The sequence below is a fragment of the Rhineura floridana genome, chromosome 5 (genome assembly GCF_030035675.1).
Source record: "Rhineura floridana isolate rRhiFlo1 chromosome 5, rRhiFlo1.hap2, whole genome shotgun sequence".
NCBI classification, from domain to species: Eukaryota; Metazoa; Chordata; class Lepidosauria; order Squamata; family Rhineuridae; genus Rhineura; species Rhineura floridana.
The window spans coordinates 24,262,747-24,280,214 of NC_084484.1; the positions used below are offsets into that span (position 1 = coordinate 24,262,747).

Sequence of the window (17,468 nt, forward strand, 5' to 3'; positions counted from 1 at the left end):
TGTGTTCGCAAGAAACAAATTATTGGCTTCACAGAATTCAGTAAGTCTTTCTCCTGCTTCGTTTCTGTCTCCTAAGCCCCATTTCCCCACAATTCCTAATTCTTCTCTGTTCCCTACTTTTGCATTCCAATCCCCCATGATTATCAGCATATCTTGTTTTGGTGTGTGATCAGTTTCTTCCTGTACTTCTGCGTAAAATCTCTCCAATTCCTCTTCTTCTGCGTTTGCCGTTGGAGCATAGACTTGGATGATGGTTATGTTGATAGGTTTCCCATTTAATATCATTGATATCACTCACTCAGACCTTGCGTTGTAGCTCCTAATTGCTCTTGCTACATCACTTCTCACTGTTAAAGCAACCACATTTCTTCTTAATTTCTCATTTCCTGCATAAACTATTTTGTAGTTGCCTGATTGAAAATGTCCCATTCCTGTCCATTTTAATTCACTCATGCCAAGTATTGTAATGTTGATATGCTCTATTTCTTGCTTGACAATTTCTAGCTTTCCCTGATTCACGCTTCTTACGTTGCATGTTCCTATTGTGTACGTCATACAACTCCAGCCTTGCATCTGTTTGCTTCCTTTCGCCTTTGACCCAGCTGCGCCATTAGTCACAGCACTACTTGTCCTTGTCCTTTGTTCTTACCCAGTAGCTCAGTAAGCGCCTTCTGACCTGAGGGTCTCATCTTCTAGCACTATCTCGTGTTGTATTTTGGATACTCTGTTCATAAGGTTTTCGTGGTAAGAGATATTGAGGTGGTTTACCATTGCCTTCCCCTGAGTTTGGATGCATCTCAGTCTGGTGTCTCAGCTTTGACACTTTCGCCTTGGGTGCCCCTGCTAGGAGTTTAGCCTCTTGGTCTAGACTCCTGACAGCATTGCTCTCAGCTTCTCCAACACTCTTAACCCTCCTCACCACATTAAGGTGTGCATCCTAGAGTTGCAGAACTACAACTCCCATAATCCCTGGGCATTGGCCTTGCTTGCTGGGTCTGAAGAGAGTTGTAGTTCAGCAATATCTGGAGGACCAAAATTTTCCCACATCTGTCCAAGCCCTACACATTATACTGTTTGTGGAGGAATAGGGAGTGGTCTGGATGCAACACCTACAAAGGGCTTAACTGCAGGATCACATGCCCTTTCCTCAATCCACTTCCTTGTTTAGGGCAAGTTCTGCCAAACTTAACCATGGTTAAGTGTGTTAGGAGTAATCAAGGCTCTTATTTAATCCAGCATCTGAAGCCACAGTTTCTAGGGCTGGGTTAGCCATAATTGAAGTCCACCTTGCTGCTGATGGAACAAAAAAATCACAGTTAAGCTCAAAGAGGTGAATTTGCAGTCTAGAGGGAAGGGGTTGGGAGAGGAAACATATGATCCTGCACTCCACTTTCAATTGCTTAATTATGATTAAACAATTGGTAATATTATGTCTGCATCAGCCGTAGGTAGGGGGTTTGTAATATTTGTCACTTTCAATCACACTGCTCTCAATCCTTATCAGTTCCAACCACACTTCCTGCCTCGCTGAGTTAGTTGTTTACCCTCTTTTTTAAAAAGCTTCACATATATGCTTTCAGTGTAAGAGAGGGGGAGTGCACAGTTGTTTTTAAAAAGGTTCACAAACGGCAAGATATTGTTCTAGGAAGTGGTAATGGGAGACTTGCATTTTTTGTTTGTTAATGTATTACTTAAATGTCCACCTATGATGAACCTCTATATCCTGATGTAATCAAAAGTACAACCTAGACCATCGTGAGATTTTGTATATCTGCTGAGAAAGCAATGGGCTGTATTCAGCTAAGTCCTACTCAAAGTAGACCCACTGAAATTAATGAACCTGTTAGTCATATCTATTAACTTCAATGGGTCTACTCTGAGTAGAGTTAGCACCAAATACCACCCAATATTCTTTCTCTTCATTCCACATTCCTAACTTAATCCTTTTATTTTCATAAAGCCATCTAGTCAGAACTAGCTACTGCTTTTATAATGTAAACACAGTGTCTTTAGGGAGATGAATCTTTCCTCTAAATTCATTTCTGAATGGCTGCGTAAAGCATATGTAGACTTCCTATAAATTGAAAGGCAATGTTCTAAACTGCAGAGAGAGCCTGCCTGGATAGAGTAGCTCCCCCCATCTTCAGAAGTCCCCCCATCACATGGACAGTAGAGTGGAGATGGTGGGGCAGGACTAGCAACTGCAGCTCTACTCTCCCCTTCATCGCACTAGGGACAGAGAGTGAAAAGGGCTCAAGATCTGATACTAATGCATACATTCTTCCTCAGGCGAAATATCAGAGGATTTTTGAAGACAGTTTCAATGAGACCAGCAAAATCTTGCTGGGATATTTCTCACATGTCTAATTTAAAAAAGCAATACAGATAATATCTTTTGAGTGGTAATGTCTTCTAAGTTTCTCATCATTTGATGGTATTATATAGCCAAGAAATTCGCACGCTAGCCTGTTCATGGCTTGCAAGCACCCTGAACCTCCCCTCACATTCTTCCACCCTCCTCCTCCTCCTTTGACCAAGATCACTTTTGCAGTCTTCTCTTCTTCTGACCTCCTTTTTTTGCTCTGCTTTGCCTGGAGGAAATTGACTCAGCTACTGTGGTGTCACAGTGCAGCTCTGCAGGCAGAGGTGCCACAGAGAGCCTCCAGTATGCCATTGTACTTACTCTGATGTCATAGAAGCACTGGGTAGCCTTGAATTAACAACTGAGGTTCTTCTAGTATGAGTCATCTATTCAGATCAGTGGAGGAAGCTCTCTTGTGTATCCCCGCCAGTATCAGACATACTTTTGGCTGCAATGCAGACAAGGGTTTTCTCTATAGTCATGTCAAAGTTGCAAAACTCTCTGGTACCCTCTTAATGATTTTTGCCACCTCTTACAAATATTATTTTGGCAGGTGTTTTTAACTGATTTAACTGGTCATGTCATCTGCTGCTCAGCTAACTCTTAGCAATCATCATTATTTTAACTTGTTCCATGTTGTTAACCACCTTGGACATCCACAAATAGAAAGATTATATGTTTATTAAATAAATACAAACAAAACCAGGAGAGGGGGTATTGGAATACCTTAGAGCTGGAATTTCCAGTGTCAATGAGCTACTTTTGTTAAATTAAACTGTACTCATTACACACTTTTGAATATTTCGTTGATGCAAATTAGTTGAGTGACTTCAGAGACTTTCAGTGGAAAGCTATTGACTAGAGAGAAAACACTTGCTATTTATGGTTACGTGATCCTCCCAAGTTCATCTAATTCTTCAAACAAGATTATGTTGTTCCCAACATAGCTTTCTACGGTTTGTAAAAAAGCAACAGAAAGATTACACCTTAAGTTTCATTGAAGCAAGTTCTGAATAATTTATTTTAAGACCTGGAGATTAACGTATATCTTGAAGGTTCTGCTTTTACTCTGTAGTTTCACTTGCAACTGAAATGATGGCTGCAGACAACCAGTAGAGATAGCTATATTTCCTATTCTTTCTCTCTTTGTTGCTTTGGGGTTTTCCTGTCCTGCGTTCATTTCAGCAATGTGTTTATATGAGATACTATTAACTCTCAAACCCTGGAGATGAATTATGAGCTTAGTAATAGCGCCATATTAAATCAGACAATTCTGCATTCAAGATATAGATAGATAGCTATATCTGGACCATTTATTCCATTTGAAATATTTTCAAAATAACATAAGAAGAGCCTGCAGGATCAGGCCAGTGGTCTATTCAGCATCCTGTTCTCACAGTGGACAACCAGATACTCAAGGGAAGCCCACAAGCAGGACCTGAGTGCGAGATCACTCTCCCCTCCTGCAGTTTCCAGTAACTGGTATTAGGAAGGCAGAGAACATGGAGGCAGAGAACAGCCATCAGGGCTAGTAGCCAACGATAGCCTTAACCTCTATGAATTTGTCTAATCCTCTTTTAAAGCCACGTAGGTGGCCATCACTGCCTCCTGAGGGAGCCAATTTCATAGTAAGCACTGTGTGAAGAAATACTTCATTTTGTCTGCCCTGAATCTTCCAACATTCAGCTTCACTGGATGTCCACAAGTTCTAGTGCTTTGAGAGAGAGAAAATTTCTCTATCCACTTTCTTCAAACTATGTATAATTTTATACACGTACATCATGTCACCTCTTACTTGCCTTTTCTCTAAAATATAAAGCCCCAAATGCTGCATCCTTTCCTCATAGGGGAGTTGCTCCACCTCCTTGATCATTTTCTGAACCTTTTCCAGCTTTACAGTATCAATGTGCTGAACCAGTGCCTGGCTGTGACAATGGACTGGATGAGGACTAATAAACTTAGGCTCAATCCAGACAAGACTGAGATGCTGCTAGTGGGTGGTTCTTCTGACCGGATGGTGGATGTCCAATCTGTCCTGGATGGGACTGCACTCCCCCTGAAAAAGCAGGTTCATAGCTTGAGAGTTCTCCTAGAACCATCTCTGTCACTTGAGGCTCAGGTAGCCTCAATGGCACGGAGTGCCTTCTACCAACTTCGGTTGGTGGCCCAGCTACGCCCCTATCTGGACAGGGATAACCTGGCTTCAGTTGTCCATGCTCTGGTAACCTCCAAGTTATCAGTCAATCAATATCTGCCTTTGAAGATGGTTCGGAAACTGCAGCTGGTGCAAAATGCAGCTGCCAGATTGGTAACAGGGACCAGATGGTTTGAACATATAAAATCGATTCTGGCCCACTTGCATTGGCTGCTTGTATGTTTCTGAGCTTGATTCAAGGTGCTGGTTTTAACCTATAAAGCCTTACACGGCTTAGGATCACAATGCCTGATGCAATGCCTCCCCCAACACAAACCCACCCCTATACTACACTCAGCATCGAAGGTCCTCCTCCAGGTGCCTACTCCGAGGGAAGCTGGGAGGATGATAAGAAGGGAGAGGGCCTTCTCGGTGGTGGCCTCCAAATTATGGAATGATTTTACTGACGAAGTACGCCTGGCGCCAATGCTGTTATCTTTTTGGCGCCAGGTCAAGACTTTCCTGTTCTCCCAGTCATTTTAGCATGTGTTTTTAAATTGCTTTTTAAAAATGTGTTTTTAAATTTGTATATTTGTTTTTAATGTTTTTAATTGTTGTAAGCCACCTAGAGAGCTTCGGCTATGGGGTGGTATACAAATGCAATAAATAAATAAATTTTGAGATAAGGCGACCAGAACTATACACAGTACTCCAAATGCAGTTATAGATTTGTATAACTGAATTACACTATCAGCAGTTTTATTTTCAATTTCTTTCCTAACAATTCCTAGCACGGGATTCACCTTTTTCACAGCTGTCACACACTGGCTCAAAATTTTCATTGAGTTATCCACTATGACCCCAAGGTCTCATTCCTGGTCTGTCACAGCCAGTTCAGAACCCATGAGCATATATGTGAAATTAGATTTTTTTCCCCTGACATGCATCACAGTATACACTGAATTGCATTTGCCATTTTATCACCCATTCACACTCAGTTTGGAGAGGTCTTTCCAGAGCTCTTTTTGTTTTAGTGACCCTGAACAATTTAGTATCATTAACAAATTTGGCCACCTCAAGGCTCACCCCTAACTCTAGATTGGTTATGCACAAGTCAAAAAGCAATACTAATCTGTGGGAGGCTCCACCTTCTACATCCCTCCATTGCGTGAACTGTCCATTTTTTCCTACTCTCTGCTTGCTATTACTTAACCAGTTCCTGATCCACAAGAGGACATCACTTCTTAGTTTATGACTGCGAAACTTACTCAGAAGTCTTTTGTGAGGTACTTTGTCAAAAGCTTTTTGAAAGTGCACCATGTCAACTGGATCACATCTGTCTAGCTGACGCTCTTAAAGAATTCTAACAGGTTAGTGAGACAGGACTTACCCTTGCAGAAGCTATGCTGGTTCTGCTTCAGCAAAGCTTGTTCTTCTATATGCTATGTTATTTTATCTTTAACAAGACTTTCCACCAGTTTTCCTAGCACAGATGTTAAACTAACTGGTCAATAATTTCGAGGATCCCCCCCCCCGATCCCTTTTTAAAAATTGGTGTTATATTGGCCACTTTCCAGTCCTCAGATATGGAGGCTGAACATAAGGACAAGTTACATATTTTTATTAGAAGATTAGCAAATTTACATTTGAGTTCTTTTGAGAACTCTCGGATGGATGCCATCCAAACCCAATGATTTATCAGTTTTTATTTTTGCCTATTAGGCCTAGAACTTAGTCTCTTGTCACTACTATACGCCTCAATTCCTCAGACTCCTTTCCTGCAAAAGTTAGTTCAGGCACAGGGATCCGCCCTATATCTTCCACTATGAACATAGATGAAAAGAATTCATTCAGCTTGTCTGCCATCTCCTTATCCTCCTTTATCTACATCTTTGACTCCCTTGTCATCCAAGGGTCCAACTGCCTCCTTAGACGGTCTCCTGCTACTAATGTATTTAAAAATGGGTGTGTGTGTGTTTGCTTTAATGCAATATGTCATTCAGATTCTTTTTTTAGCATCCCTTTTTTTAACCTCTCATTTGGACAAGACTTTTTGACCATTATCCTTTGTAACAGACACCCCAAAATAATTTTGCATCCAATGACTGTAGTGTTTTGATGATCTCAGGATGGAGCTAGATGTAACACCAGTCAAAAGGATGTCATTCCAGCACTGAAACTCAGTCTTGGGTTCCCCCTTTTTTCCTGTATCATGCAGTTATGTAAAAGTGTGACATGACTTTATTACATTGTGCATTTGCCCATCCCTGATCAACATTATTGGCTGGGGAATAGATGGGAAAAGTCATTACCCTATGCCAGAGGGGTAGTCAATGTGGTGCCTTGCAGATGTTGTTGGACTACAACTCCCATTAGCCAATGTTCAAGGATGATGAGAGCAGTAGTCTAGCAACATTTGGAGAGCACCACATTGACTACCCAGCTATATGATGTTGTGGTGTGTTTCCTTCACTACAAATTACAAGGGGATGTAGGGGAACTTGACACAAGTTTTGCTGTTTTCAGTGGTAACCTTGTGATCAGTGCCATTTTTTTCTGGCCCCAGTGCAATTCTCCCACTATTTTCAGTAAAGTTAGGCAGCCCCAACAAAGCCAACAGAACTATTCCAAGGTTAGTTGTTTGAGAACTGCATCCCAGTGGCATGATCCATTCAGCTTTCAAATGGGTGTATCAGCATCAAAACTGGCTTAGTTTCCCCAAAGCTACTATCAATCCTGGAAAAGAAGCTCCTGTCAGCAATTTTTTGGCAACAGGTTGATCTCCCTTCCCACACACTGAGTTCCAGTCCTGATGGGGTCTCCTGTTCCTGCTGTATGCAGTTAAAGAGACAATAACGAATGCAATTTCAAGTGGCACATTTAGCATCATGTGTAGTTTGGCCATATATATATATATAAACATAATTGTGATTAACCAAACAGAGATTTTTATTATATTAACAAAACGTTTCAGGTTCCGCCTTCATCAGCTGCTAACATACAAATGCTGTTACCAAGGTGGCAGTTATATATATATATTCCTGTCTTGCTTATGGAGTACCATAGAAAACATCTGTTTTGACTGCCTTCCAGGTCGGTCTTCTGTCAAGGCACTGTATCAAAACTAGATCTGCCTATGTATCAAATGAATTATCACTCAGTCAATCACTTTAGGGTTAAGAGATACTTAATACAACTCTGCAAAGTCTGTTTTGAACTGCACTGAATTTAACAATTTTTCTTCACCTGTAATTTTCACTTTACTGATTACCTACATTTTAGATTACCAATGAGCATGTTGAAATAAAGAACAGAGATACACACTAGAAAGAATCTAATTTCTCTAGTTCAGCCCATAAACCAAAGCAGGGCACTCAGCATTCTAAGGTCCTGCTCAGACAGACACATTCATTCATTCGTTCATTCATTCATTCATTCATTCATTCATTCATTCATTCATTCATTCATTCATTCATTCATTCATTCATGTGTCAGTCAGTCAGTCACCCATCTGGCTGGCTGTCCAGCCACTCTGGGCAACGTACAAAATAAAAACATACAAATACATTAAAACATTAAAAATCTCAACAATAATAAAACCTAACCCACCCCAAAAGCCTGCCTGAAGAGCCAGGTCTTCAAGGCCCGGCGGAAGCTCATCATAGAGGGGGCATGGCGGAGCTCATTTGGGAGGGAATTCCACAAAGTGGGGGCCACAGTTGAAAAAGCCCTCTCCCAAGTCCTCACCAGTCTAGCTGTTTTAACTGGTGGGATAGAGAGAAGGCCTTTTGAGGCTGATCTTGTTGAGCAGCATCCCTGATGATGTTGGAGGCGCTCCTTCAGATAGGCTGGGCCAAAACCATACAGGGTTTTAAGGGTCAGAACCAACACCTTGAATTGGGCCTGGAAAACAACCGGTAACCAGTGCAACTCCTTCAGCACTGGAGTGATGTGATTTCGCCAGCGGCTGCCTTTAATCAGGCGAGCTGCCGCATTCTTTACCAGTTTCAGCTTCTGGACCATTTTCAAGGGTAACCCCACGTAGAGTGCATTACAGTAGTATAGGCGAGAGGAGACCAGCGCATGTACCACAGATGGGAGCAGATGGTTGGGAAGGTAGGGGGCGCAGCCCCCGTATCAGATGGAGTTGATACAGCACCGCCCAGCTCACAGCCGAGACCTGAGCCTCCATGGACAGCTGGGAGTCAAGAATGACCCCCAGGCTGCGGACCTGGTGTTTCAGGGGCAATTGTACCCCATTGAGCACTAGGTCAACATCCCCCAACCCTCCCTTGTCTCCCACAAACAGTACCTCGGTTTTGTCAGGGTTCAGCTTCAGCTGATTCCTTCCCATCCAGCCACTCACCGACTCCAGGCACTTGGATAGTTTCTACAGCCAACCTTGGTGAAGATTTGAATGAGAGATACTGGTGACACTGCAGCCCAAATCTTCTGATGATAGCCCCCAGCGGCTTTATATAGATGTTGAACAGCATCGGGGAGAGGATGGAGCCCTGTGGCACCCCACAAGTGAGAGGTCAAGGATCTGAAACCTCATCCCCCAATGCCACTCTCTGGTACCTACCAGAGAGGAAGGAATGGAACCACTGCAATACAGTGCCCCCTATGCCTAACCTCTTCAGGCGGTCCAGAAGGATACCGTGGACAACGGTATCAAAAGCTGCTGAGAGATCCAGGAGGACAAGGAAGGTGCATTCACCCCTATCTAACGCCCTCCTCATATCATCCACCAAGGCGACCAAGGCCGTTTCAGTCCCATGTCCAGGCCTGAAGCTTGATTGAAATGGATCCAGATAATCCACTTCCTCCAAATGCACTTGCAACTGCTTTGCCACCACCCGCTCAACCGCCTTGCCCAGGAATGGCAGATTTGAGACTGGGCGAAAGTTGTTTAGATCTTGGGCATCCAAGGAAGGCTTCTTTAGAATTGGTTTTATTACTGCCTCCTTGAGAGCTGATGGCATTACTCCCTCTTCCAGGGACATATTTACCACCATCTTGATCCCCTCGCCCAGTCTGTCCTTGCAGCTCATAATGAGCCACGACGGGCAAGGGTTGAGTAAGCAAGTGGTTGGCTTTAAGGTTGAAAGCACCTTGCCCACTTCATCAGAAGGAAGAAGCTGGAATCGATCCCACACCACCGGAGCACCACTGGCCGCCTCTGGCTCACTCACTGTGTCCACAGCGCATGGAATAGCACTCTTAATATGATCAATTTTCTCCGTAAAGTGCTTTGCAAACTCATCACAGGAGGCCTTAGCATGTTCCATCGGTTCTGGGGCAACTGGACTGACCAGGGTCCGGACCACTTGGAATAGCCTCCTGGGACAGCACTCTGCCCTCATTGCCACATGGTAGGCTGCCGCAGCCACTCTAGCCCATGTCTGATCATCGTCAGAGTGAGATTTCCGCCACTGGTGCTCTAGCCGTCTCACCTCCCGCCTCAGAGTTCGCAACCGTGGAGTATACCACGGTGCCGTCTGAGCTCTATGCAAATAGATCAAACAGTAGCAATTTCATATAATCTCAAATACTTGCCTCATTTGTCCATCTGTATTTTCATGTGAACACACACTAGAGCACAATAGAAACAAACTACAATCTCTGTCTTAGCATTATGTCTTTTTTGTTTCACTCCCAAAAACCAAGATCCCCAGTTTGGATGTAACGCTAAGCCAGTGAGCATGGTTTGTTTCCTTCCTGTGTGATCAGGGAGGTATTGCAAGAAGTGAGGTGGGTGCAATTAGTTCATGCACGGGAAGCCATAATTTATGGCTTACTGTGACATGGCAATGTAGCCAATGTTTTACAACTGAGGGGTTTTTTTCCCAACACACTTTCAGCTCTGGGACTTTAAAGGCTGGGACTTTTGGATGGCATCATTTTTTTTCTCCTTATCAAAAAATCTAGTCTGGGACTTCCGGGAAGGGTGATTCGCCTGTGCTGCCTCTGAGACAAGCTCTTGTCTTAGATGAAGTTTTTTCAGCTTTAATCAGTCAGAATGTTTTTTTTTTTGACTGGTTAAGATTTTCTCCCGGTCAGGGAGAAACGTGAGATTAACCACAAAGCCTGTTTTTGTTGGGAGGACTGGATTTCATTAATTTATGAGAGAAAGTTCAGCCAGCGAATGCCGGACGGACTTCCATCAAAGCTCTTGCTGATTAAGCGACACGTTTATCTTTTCTTCAAAGAAAAACGAACTAACAGGCAAGCATCCTTCTTTCCATTTTTTTTTTACTTGGTTTAAATTGTTGCACCAAAAAGAGATTTGTCAATGAATCAGCTATAAAGAACTGGGTGAGTTAAAAAATTTCTCTTTCACTCACGAAACTAAGGAGGAAAGAAATCGAAAAAAGCTTATCTTTGTTTTTATTGCAAAAAGCGGGCCTGGAAGTGCATTCTAAAGATATTAACGGAAGAGGGGTTTTTATTTCGAGGAGGGGAAAAAAATAAACAAATTTGATTTATGAACTTTGGAGTATCATGTCTGGAACTATTTTTTTTTTTTGGTCTATTTCATTTTGACGAATCTGCTTACTCACGACGCCACTAACTGTTTGAAGCTGGGAACTAAACTTGTTTTGTTTTCCTGAATATATAAGAGATAAGACAGGCTGTATTGATGTCTGCAAGCCTGAAACATTAACCCAATTGTGGCTGGAATAATTTTTTGTTTTTGTGGTTTTAAGAATGACAACCAGGAAAGTGACTGAGACCATGGAAGAAATTATGTTTCAGAAAATAATGAGTGAGATTGAGATAATGAAACAAACCCTGAAACAGGGCAGACAGGAGATGAACTTAGCAAAATGATGCAGGAGTTTAAAAAAATAGGGGATTCTGTGAAAGAGGATTTTGATGGGATTAGAGATGAGAAAAGAAAAATTAAAGGGAAGATACAAGCCATGGAGACTGGAACAAATGAGGAATTGGAAAAAGATCTGGAGTTTACGGATGTTAGAAATAAAGTTTACTGTTTGGAATTCAATGTTGTCTCTGAAGAAACTAATGAAGATATTAGTGATAAAGTTATCAACGTCTTGGATAATTTTCTTGACTGGAATGATGTGATGGAGCTTGACATAGAAAAAATCTATGGAATTAATTACAAATATGTGACAATGGAAAAACTCTTAAGAGATGAGCCAGTGCATTTTGTAAAAAAGAAGAGCAGAGAAGTGACTTTACAACAATATTTCAGCAACATATTTAGAATTGATGGAAAGGACATATTTGTGAAGGGGGAAATTCCCATCAGACTCTTGTTATATGACTATGGCTATGACAGCAAGATCATCATGAGATACTGATAATGGATGAGTGGATACTGAAACCACTGGATTTAACAGGACTATTGAAGATGGAAGATGGAATTAATATTGATAATGGAAGAATGGTTATGGAAATTATTGGACGTAATAGATTCGACGAGATGGATTAATTGATATGTTTATTTGGATTATGGCTATGACAACAAGATTATTATGGGATACTGATAATGGAAGAATGGCTACTGAAATTACTGGATTTAGGATTATTTAAGATGGAAGATGGAATTAATATAGATAATGGAGGAATGGCTATTGAAATTACTGGACCTAACAGATTTGAATCAAGATGGATTAAGCGACATGTTTATTTGGAGAAAAATTGAAAGATATATCTCTCAAGGAATTGAAATCTCTTTTGGACTTTTTGTGGAAAGAATAAAGTAACGTTTATGAGATTTGATGATTAATTAAGATAACTACTGGAGGAAAGTGATTTTGTAATATAATTTTAGAGACAGGATTGTTATATATTGTAGACCTATGGTTGATCTGCGACAAATCGGAAGTCAACATTTTATTTTTTTTGTATAATTGTTTTTGTTTTGTGTTGTTTTTTTTGTTTTTGAAAATTTGAATAAAAATTAATTAAAAAAAAAATCCAGTCTGGATCCCTTTGATCTGGTAGGAACCAGCTGATTTCTAAACTGAACCCAGGAAATACCAGTTTCTGGTCCAGAAGTAGTATGTGAGGCAAGGTATAGCACAGCCTGGATGCATTCACATGCTGTCTGAAAGCTCATTCCAAGATGCCTGGAGGCCTTTGGTGTGGCATAGAGGAGAGGAGATTGCTACTGCTATGTGATCCTTGGCATGCCCAGTGACCTCAGAAAGTCCTAATGATGGTTCTGCATGTGAATACAAGAGCATGATACCTGAGATCAAACCAGGACTGCTGCAGTGTGCTTAATCCATGTTCTCCACTAACAAAACATGAAACCACAATTTATCCACAAATTCCTTATACCTGCAAACAGCTCAGCCCAAAGACATGTGTAATAATGGCATTCCATGGTAGTAACAAGACACATAGGATCACAAATGGAATGTCTCTAAATAACAGCTTAACAACTTCTCCTTCAACCATGAAATAAAGACGACAAAATCTGGTAGAGAGAGAAAGAGAGGTCTGAAGGATAACGTATGTGAGCAATCATCTCCACAAAAGAGGTAACAAAACGCCAATAATGTTTAAAAGGAATATCAGTCTTTCAGTCCTTCCCAGTAGGAATGAGAAAAGCAACAGTGTTTACAAAAAGCATCGTAAAAGCAAAAAAGAAAAGAACAACAGCGCTTAACACCCATACAAAGACAAACTCAAAATAAAATTGAAAATTTAATATATAAAGAAGAGTATTTGCTACTTTTATTTGTCATACATATTCTGATTTTTACTTGACTGGCATTCCACAGAACACAAGGCAGAATACCCAGCTAACAACAATATGTGTTGCTGCAGGGTTGTAGAATGCTTTACAAGAGGTTTAAAAACGGGGATGAGAGGTATTCTATGATTTCATTATACACTTTTATTCAAACAAGGCTTCAGTGCAGACATAAAGAGAAAAAGTCCAGCTATCTCTGCTCCCAACACTGGGATACACAATGTGCCACAAGGCTGAGTGCATTGAACTGCTGGGGGAGGAAGAGAAAAACAAAAGATGGCAAATTATTGTTATATGACATACTTGTTAAGTTTTTTCATCATGGTAGCATCTAGCTGAATTTCAGAGTGGTTGCAAAGCACACTACCAGCATTTTCCATAAAACCACACAGCAGTTTATTTAACCCCCAGAAACTCCGCTTTCTACCTCTGGAGATTTTGGATGTTGGACACAAGGGCCACCAGCCAACTTGCCCTGTTTCTTGACACTTGCCTGTAATACATAAAGGAGAACTTGCCACATCTGACGAAGCAGGCAAGCAGCTTTCATGCCTATTCTTTGGGACCCCATAACCTCCCAGCCTGAGGCTGGGGACCTAGGTCTGGGGAACTACCAGAGGCCCTGCATGCATAGGCCTCAAAGCCCTCTTGAGATACCCGAGAAGAGAAGAAGGGTGTGCAACAGCAGCCCTTGCAATGGACTGGCAAGCAATCCTCTGAATAAGCCAAGTCTCGTCTAAATATGGTGTTATGAGTCTGGACTACTTTTGCCTGGTTAGCACAGCACTACCTTATCTGGCTGCCCTCCAGGCTCCAGTTTCCATCCCAGCAGTTTCTCGTTAGATTCCCTGTGCTGGAGTCTAAATTTGGGTATGTACGCCCACAGTCCCATACTGGCTCTGGCACTTTACAAAAACCCATGCTGCAATACATTTATTAATCTTTAAGTGCCACAACAACACTCCTTGTTGGTTTTGCAATGGAAGGTTGCTCAGGATACAGATGGCAGTTCTGTTTCAGGCACAGCAAACAGGGACAGCAAGATAACTACAGAAGATTGTGCAAGCATCAGGCAACTTAAGAACAGCCTCCTGGATCAGGCCAGTTGCCCATCTAGTCCAGTATCCTGTTCCCCCAGTGGCCAGTCAGATGGCCAGGGGAAGCCCACAAGCAGCACCTGAATGCAAGAGGACTTCTTGCCCCCTGCGATTTCCAGCAACTGGTATTCGGAAGCACACCACCTCTGACCGTGGAGTCAGAGAATAGTCATCAGGGCTTGTAGCCATTGACAGCCTTATCCTCCATGAACTTGTCTCAGCCTCTTTTCAAGCCATCCACGTTTGTGGCCATCACTGCCTCTTGTGGGAGCGAATTATATAGTTTAGCTATGCGCTGCATGAAGAAGTGCTTTCTTTTGTCTGTCCTGAATCTTCCAACCTTCATTTTCATTGAATGACGACAAATTCTAGTGTTGTGGGAAAGGGAGAAAAACTTTTCTCTATCTACTTTTTCCATGCCATGCACAATTTTATACCCTTCTATCATGTCACCTCTGATTCACCTGGAGTCTAAACTAAAAAGCCCCAAATGCTGTAACCTTTCCTCATAGGGCAGTTACTCCATCCCTTGATCATTCTGGTTGCCTTTTCCTGAACCTTTTCCAAGTCAACAATATCCCTTCTGAGGTGAGGTAACCAGAAAAGCACATAGTATTTCAAATGTGCTCACAACACAGATTTATACAATGGCATGATGATATCAGCAGCTTTATTTTCAATACCTTTCCTAATGACCCCTAGCATGGAATTTACCCTTTTCACAGCTGCCACACATTAGGTCAACATCTTCATTGAGCTATTCACTATGACCCCAAGGTCTCGTTCCTGGTCAGTCACCACCAGTTCAGAACCCATGAGTGTTTATGTAAAATTAAGATTTTTTGCTTCAATATGCATAATTTTACACTTGTTTACACTGAATTTCATTGCCATTTTACTGTCCATTCACTCACTTTGGAGAGGTCCTTTTGGAGGTCTTCAGAATCTCCTTTTGTTTTAACAACCCTGAACAGCTTAGTATCATCAGCAAATGTGGCCACCTTACTGCTGACTCTAGAACATTTATGAATGAGTTAAGAAGCAAAGGACCCAATTCCAGTCCTTGGAGGACTCTACTTTCTATAGCCTGCCATTGGGAGTATTGTCCATTTATTCCTACTCTCTCCTTCCTGCTGCTTAACCAATTCCTGATCCACAAGAGGACGTCTCCTCATTCCATGACTGCTAAGCTTACTCTTGTAGGTTTTAGTGAAGTAACTTGTTGAAAGCTTTTTGAAAGTCTAAGTACAATATGTCCATTGGATCACCTCTATCTATATGCTTGTTGACACTCTCAAAAAATTCTAATAAGTTAGTGAGATGGGACTTTCCCTTGCTGAAGCCATGCTGGCTCTGCTTCAGCAGGACTTATTTTTCTATATGCTTGGTTAATTTGTCTTTAATAATAGTTTCCACCAGTTATCCTGGGACAGATGTTAAACTAATCGGCCTGTAATTCCCAGGATCCCCTCTGGATCTCTTTTTAAAGATTGGCATCACATTGGCGACTTTCCAGTCTTCAGATATAGAGGTGGATGTGAGGGACAAGTTACATATTTTTATTAGAAGACCAGCAACTTCACATTTTAATTGTTTGAGAACTCTCAGGTTGTTCTGGACCCGGCAATTGGTCAGTTTTATCTTGTCTATGAATCCTAGAACTTCATCTCTTGTCACCAATGTTTGCCTCAATTGCTCAGACTCCCTTCCTACAAATGTTAGTTCAGGTTCAGGAATCTGCCCTATATCCTCTACTGTGAAGACAGAAGCAAAAAAATTAATTTAACTTCGCTGCAATCTCCGTATCTTGCTTTTGCAACATCTGAAGCCATTCTGAATAAATGTATTTAGATTTACGTCTGCTATGTCCCAATTGCATCAAGGGGATTAAATGAGTTTAAGGATGTGGATCAGGATGTCCATGAACTTAAATGATGACCAAGAATTGTAATGTTGGTTTTCCCAAGGATCCTACATCCTGTTGTGTAATTCTGAGACTGAGAAGCACAATGGCCAATCATGTGTTTTTACATTTCTAGAATAATAAAAGAAACTAGCACATTTTTATGGACTACCCATCTACTGCATCTCACTCAAATAGTACTTGAGCTTTGCAAGGCTCCTTTACCACTAAATGGTGAATGAGAGTCTAGAGCAAGTAATCTGTGTCCCACCAAGGTAAAGAGGCAACCTACCAGGCCACCTTAAAGTGCCAGGCAGGCTGTGAAGACAGATGGCAGGCTGGCATATATGGCTAGGGGGCTGAGTTTGGCTTGGCATGCCACAAGTTATGCAGGTTTGGTCCAGAGCTACAGTCCAAATAATACTTTAGTGTAGTGGTGGGGAACCTCAGACCCAAGGGCTGAATAAGGCCCTTCGGGTTCCTCTGTCTCCTGACTCTCTGTAGGCACACTCCCTCCATAGCCACTCCCTCGTTTTTGTTAGGAAACAAAAATTAAACTCCTTGCAATAACATTGTCCTTTTTCTGTTGGTCTTATGTTTTTAGCTCTCACTGTTATAGAAAACAAGAGTGCATTTTACACCCCAAGAAGTCATTTCGAAAGGCAAGAAGCATCACAGCAAATGTAGCCACCAGGGATTATTCCATGATTATTTCTTTATCTGGTAGACTTCCCATAGGCATTTGGAGGGCTACTATAAGAATATGATGCTGGACCAGATCAAGCAAAAGGGTGAGGAAAGCATCTGAAAAACCTCTTCTGGAAGCCAGAAGATTGTACCAGGTCCAACTAGGATGAGATCCTTGGCTGGTACCAGTTTGAAAGCATTCTGTCAATCTAACAGATTGGTATTGATTAGAATTTTTTTTTTTGTCCGCAAGCCCCTGCTTTTGCCGATCCTTTTTTCCCCTCAGAAAAAATATTGATATCCATTTTTAAAAGGAAATATCAATGTTTTTAAAGGAAATATTGATACACTGAACAAATTATTGACAAAATATCAATATTAATATCAATCATTTAGATGCACATTAGAAAAAAAGTTTACAAAAAGAGGTACGGAACATCAATACAATAGTGAATAAGTGAATTAATGGAAAATTCTTTACCAAATCCAAATTGGATGGAATTCTAGCATATCCCTAGGTGCAGCTCATAGATGCAAACAGCAGCTTGGCC

General features: G+C 41.5%; 1 protein-coding gene across 12 annotated transcripts in view; it reads right to left on the bottom strand.

The window, feature by feature from the left end:
• The window catches only part of KLF12 (KLF transcription factor 12), a 302,241-nt gene that overhangs the window by 180,320 nt on the left and 104,453 nt on the right, over positions 1-17,468 (bottom strand). The window lies entirely within an intron of this gene.